The 6,219-nt window shown below is 40.3% G+C and overlaps 1 pseudogene; it reads right to left on the minus strand.

Annotated features, from left to right (window-relative positions):
* Positions 1-5,442: 5,442 nt before the first annotated feature.
* LOC115070531 lies at positions 5,443-5,618 on the minus strand (annotated as a pseudogene).
* Between the last annotated feature and the right edge of the window lie 601 nt (positions 5,619-6,219).

Here is a 6,219-nt window from a genome sequence, read left to right on the forward strand (position 1 = left end):
TTTAGTTATTTGAATCCCAGAGATTTTCCTGTAATGGAGAGGTCAACAAACTATTTTCACAAAGAGCCAAACTTTATTTTCAGCTCTGTGAGTCTAGCCTTTGTGGTAACCATTCAAGGCTGCCGCTATAGTGCAAAAGCTGCTGCAAATGACGATTCTGTTACACTTGGCCTAATGCTTCCTCCGCACACATTTTAAGTTTGTCCTAAGTGTTTCTTCATACTTAGTTAACCTATCCCAATGTGTAAATGGCTGCATTCTGTATTCTTATAGCAAGCTGGTGAGTCTCAGCCAGTCACAAGTGGCCAATTGTTCAAATTACTTTCAAATAAGGCAGGTAGGAGCTACAACCATCTCCGTGGTCTTGCACTTCCGTTTTTTCCAAGTCATTTCCTTTTCTCTAGCTGAAAATATAACTCACTCATGTGGTTAAACAGGAACATTCAAAAATTAATTCAGAACATCAAAAACGAATTCAAAATCAATTAATTCACAACATCAATTAATTCACAACATCAAAAACTAATTCAAAATCAAATACGTGCTGAGTGCAAGGTGTTTCTGGCAGTGCTCATCTGAGTTGCTTTCTGATACTTCAATTTTGTTTTGGTTTTGAATATGCAATGTTATATGCATGTGGTCATATCACACAACACCAACAAGTGCTGTTTGAAATATCTTGGCTCAGATTCCAGGTAGTTGTATGTCATAATCTACAGTGTTTAAAAAAAATTTTAAATGACATTTATGTATTTATGAGTGTGTGTGTGTGTGTGTGTGTATGTATGTCTGTGTGTATGTGTCTGTGTGTGTCTCTGTGTTAGATTATGTGTGGAAGTCAGAAACAAGTTGCAGGAGTTGGGCTCCTGGGATTAAACACAAGTCTTCAGGCTGGTGACAAGCATTTTTACCAGCTGAGCTATCTCAGTGGTCCAAGTTACTGTGTTTCTATGGCACATACAAAGTATTCTGCTCCAATAGGAAAATAATGGCTTAAACATGGATAACAGAAACTTCTAATGGTTTCCTCCTATAATTCCGCACCATGCAAGTATCAGATTATGTTGTAGTGTGTTAGGATGTTTGATTTTAAAATTTGCTGTTTGAGCTCAATTGTTCCACGTTCAAATTATGTCCTGTCTTCAGGTTCTGGGAAGCAATCAAGGGCTGTGGCAATAGTCTGTGTTATTTTGGGAGTCTCTTCAAATATCTTAAGCAACAACTCAATGGGAAGTTTTACTTTCCTGGAACCATGTTTTTTGTTATATAGCCCTCAGCTCTACACATGCACGCATGTATATAAGGTATGTGTATTTTGCAGGAGGCGTTTGAACTAATACATTTCCCCCTGTTTTTTCATAACACATAAACATTATTTGTCTTTCCTTTCTTTCCCTCATATAACCTTCCCTCCTCCCTCTCCAGTGAGAGTATCCCCATTTTTCTCATTTCCCCCTTGATAACACCTGTTTCCTACTCTCTTGAGCTCCTTCTCCTAGCACCTTCCCTAAAGACCAGCTCTCATAGTATCAGAGGATAATATGCAACCTACCAAGGGAGAAAACCAATTAATACTCCTACCCAGCTATAAAGCCTGATAAACACAACAATGACTGGCCTAGCAGTAGTGGCACTTTTATTCTTGGGGTAATTAATATCTGTCTTAAGCTGGACTTAAGGGCAGCTCAGTAGGTGGGAACTCATATTTGATACTGTAAACAGCCAAATACACATTGCTGGAGAGATCATAGGTCCTAGAGAAAAACCTACATCTGTCACATCCCTAGACCAATATAATTTCTTGCTATATTCTAAAAATGTATCCTTATATTTACAGACAAGTATACTCAGCGCTCATCAAAGAAGCTACTTTTTGCATCAGATGGAGACTATTACAGAGTTCCTCAACTGGTCAAACACAGAGAATAAGTGTCTGTGAGATACTCAGTCCTAAGTGACACATCTACAATGCAAATTTCACACCTAAGGTTCAGGGAACATAGTGGAACAGGGGGCAGAAAGAATGTCAATGCATCTCTCAACTCTCATCAGTGAAGCTCCCACATGCAACAAATGGTAACTAACCCAGAAAGCCACAAGTGGCCAAAGTGCAGAGAATAACAGACTGTAGAATGTGTCCCTGGGTAGAACAACTATATTAAATCTCTGCCACCCAGGGCTCAGGGACCATTGCAAAGAGGGCAGAAAGACTGTAAGAGCCAGAGGTGGTGGAAGACCACAAAGATTTTTTTTTTTTAGGAAGAAACTTATTTTAAAATAATTTTCTGGTACACACAGGTTTCACCATTTATTAAAGATAGAAACAAATTTTCATAGTAAAAAAATAAACTTTCCTATTTGAATTGCTGATTTGTTTCATTTAAAAGGATAAATGAATTTATCTTGGGATTAAAAGTTCCAAATTTTTCTGAAATGGCTCTAATCTTACTTTTGCCAATTTGTACTCTATGCAAAATATATTTATATATTTTCTATTTATATGAAGTGGCATTCTCTGCATTGATGATTCTAAAACCAAATGTTGCTCAACTCCGAAAGATGTTGAAGATGCTCTTATGCTCATCAAATATTCAGTCAAAAATTTACTCTCTATGTAAAAAGAAACAGGCTCATACATCCCATATCATTAAAAATTGCTTTTGTTTTTGGGGTAAAATTATATGTATATTGAGACTGGAGAGATAGCTCAGTGGCTAAGAGCATTGGCTGCTCTTGGTGAGGACCCAGTATCCACATGACTGCTAACAACTGTCTGTAACTCCAGCTCCAGGGGATCTGATGCCATCTTCTGACTTCCATGAGCATTGCATGCATGCAGTGCACTTACATATATGTAAGCAAAAAACTCATATACACAAAATAAAAATATATTGAAACTATATGTATAGCAAGGAATTATTTTTAAATAAATTTCCTTATAATTAACTATCAGTAGATGTTTGATTTGTATCATACCTATATACCTGGGGTTACATAAAAATATCTTGGGTGAAAGAGGTCTCAAGTGGGAAGACTCTGGTCTAACCCACCCTGGCTCCTTCTGACAGCCAGAGCTTCCCCATCTCTACCGGCTCAGCCCGTACCTGTTCACTTTTCTCAAGTGTAACGCACTATCTTCCCCCTCCCAACCACAACGTGTTCTTCCCTGAACATTTGATATTGTTTTACTTCATTTCTTAAACTGCTGTTTTCTTCCAGTCTGATATCCTAAAACATATCCCTGGACTTTCTACTTATTTCTGCCTGTGGTAATCTAATGTTTTCATGAAGAAGTGTGTTGGAGAGAGCATTTCTTTCATTAAAGACAGTGTTACTGTTTATGTACATTTTCCAGCCAGCAGTAATTATTGCTAAATAGAGCAAGACTTCTAATTATCAACCAAATTCTAAGTTCAAAATGGTGTACCAGACTACTTAACTTGATTTATTGTTTTCTGATTTCCTGACTAGAGGTCTCCAGTGAAATTCTACCTTTGTCCAGTCAGTTCTTTTCTCTAGTCTAATCTTAAACAAGGTCATGTTAGTTATTCCCACTAATCTATTTACCTCAGCTGGAAGCCATCTTAGCTCACACAGGTCGGGAAATGTCAAAATCTCTCTGACCTATATTTCTAGTTTCACTTCTCAGACAACAAAATCAATACCTGAAAACTGGAAATGGCTTTGCTTATATTTTTTCATTTGTATTATATTTTATTATTTTTGGTGGGAAGGACATACATGTACTAGTGTTCTGGTGGAGGTCAAGGCCAGAGGGCAACCTGTTGGAGCCAGTTTTCTCCTCCCATCATGTGAATTCTGGGATTGAACTTGAGTCATCAGGATCAGTGGCAAGTGCCTATTCACTAGAGCCATCTTACCGGCTATGTCCATCTTTTTAAAACTTCCACCCTTTTGCCTGCAACCTCTACATTGATAACATAATTGAACACTCAAGTTCAAACAAATGATGTGAAATAACAGGCACTAGTTATTACATTGGATACCAGGGCTATCGGGAGGGGATTTTGCTAGGAACTGGCAGGAGAAAGTTGAAAAGGTAAAGGACAGTTAGGCACAGTAGCACCTGCCAATCATCCCAGAATTCTGGAGGCTTAGGCAGAAGAATCAAGGGTGAGCTGAGGCTATCCTGGACTGCACAGTCAGTTCCAGGCTATCCTGAGCTATGTAGCAAGACCTTGTCTAAACACACACACACACACACACACACACACACACACACACACACACACACACACACACACTGAGGCCACCTGAGTACTTTGATGCTATTTCCTCCTCTTTTTAATTTTTATATAAATGTTCATGTGTGTGCAGGTGAGTGTGTGGATGTGTGTGCATATGTGTGCTTGTACATGTGGAGGTGTGTGCATTTGTGGCTGGAGGTCAATCTCAGGTACAATTCCTCAAGAGCTGCCACCTTGATTTTGAGACAGTGCCTCTCACTGGGCCTGGGCGTGTCAGTTAGGTGAAGCTAGCCAGTTAGGTGAGGCTAGCCAGTAAGCAAACCCAGACTTCCGCTTGTCTCCATCTTCCCAGCTCTGGGTGACCCAGCACTGACCAGCATGTTCAGTCGTTTTATGTGAGTTCTGAGGCTTGAACTCGGGTCCTCATGCTAGATTGGTAAACATTTTAGAGACAAAGCCATCTCCTCAATTTATGTCCTCTCTTGATTCCAGTTTCTACCTGTTTGTCCACAGCCCGGAGCCTGCAGTCAGTCGCAGACCTGGGCCATGTGAGCAAAATCTCTGACCAGGCCAACAAAGAGAATCAGACAAGATTCTTTTCATGTTGATGTTAGATCAGCTCTATCAATTCCCCATTACTACTATTATAACTGTCATAAACTTAGCGACTTAAAACAACTTAAATTTGTTATTTTATAATTTTGGAGGTCAAATATCCAAAATGGGTCTCAGTGACTGAAAATGACAGTGTGAGTAGAGCTGAATTCTTTCAGGGTAGATAGGGGAAAATCCATTCTCTTGTTTATTCCAGATTCCAGAGGCTACCTTCATACCGGGTTTAGGCCTCTACTCTTTGTCTTCAAAGTCAGCATAACAACATGTTTAAAGATCTGTATGGCTCTGAATTCCCTACCTTCTTAGTTGAATTGGAAGAATCTTTGTGATTATTTGGTCCACCCAGGTGGGCCAGGGTAATCTTTCTATCTCAGGATTAGTAATTTTAATTCCACCAACCACTTCACTGACCCTTGTAATACCACATATTTAAATTTCTTTTTTTATTGAATTACAAATGGTGATTGGAAACTTTTAAAGGTGAAAAGAAAGCTAAGAATCTAGAAAGTCACTGAGCTCCCTCTTGTTTGATAACAGCTGAAATGCCATGTTCACCTGGAAGAGCATTCCTTACTGCCAGGAGCAGCCTGCCTTTCACAAACTGGAAGACTGCCCCGGGGTGGGGGTGAATACGCAGTACCCTACCCATCCCTCCCCACCTACCACAAATTATGCAGTTGAATTTCCTGCCGTTTGGGGAAATCCCAGGGGTTAGCACATCCCAAGTTCAGTGGAGGAGCCTTGCCCCGGGAAAACCACCTTCCTGATCAGGGTGTCTCCCCCAGGGTTAAGTATGTATCTCAGTTTCTTAAAGGGAGAACGTTTTGAGAGGTCTGTTGTTTTACCTACTTCACCGAGTCTAGGATTTAACAGTTCAGAGTTCTAAAATACCCCTGTGGATATCCCATGAAAATTAGTGAATTCTAAAATTAAAACATAAATTTTCAGGGGCTGGAGAGATGGCTCAGCGATTAAGAGCACTGACTGGTCTTGCAGAGGACCTGGGTTCCATCCCAGTGCCCACATTGGCGGCTACAAACCATCCTTAACTCCGTTCCAGGGGACTCTGAAGTCACCTTCTGACCTCTGCGGCACGACACCGGTGCACTCACATACATGCAGGCAATACACTCGTACACATAAAAAAATAATAATTAATAAAATATTTTAAAAATAGTCGGGCATCGTGGCACATGCCATTAGTCCCAGCACTCAAGAGGCAGAGGCAGGCAGATCTCTGTGAGTTTGAGGCCATCCTGGTCTACCCAGTGAGTTCCAGGCCAGCTGAGACTACAGGGAGACCGTGTCTCAAAAAAAATTTAAGAAAAGAACACGTTGGGGCTGGAGAGAGGGCTCAGCGGTTAAGAATACTGGCTGTTCTTGCAGAAGACCTGGG

The sequence above is a fragment of the Nannospalax galili genome, unplaced genomic scaffold (assembly GCF_000622305.1).
Source record: "Nannospalax galili isolate Female #2095 unplaced genomic scaffold, S.galili_v1.0 scaffold976, whole genome shotgun sequence".
Classification (NCBI taxonomy): domain Eukaryota; kingdom Metazoa; phylum Chordata; class Mammalia; order Rodentia; family Spalacidae; genus Nannospalax; species Nannospalax galili.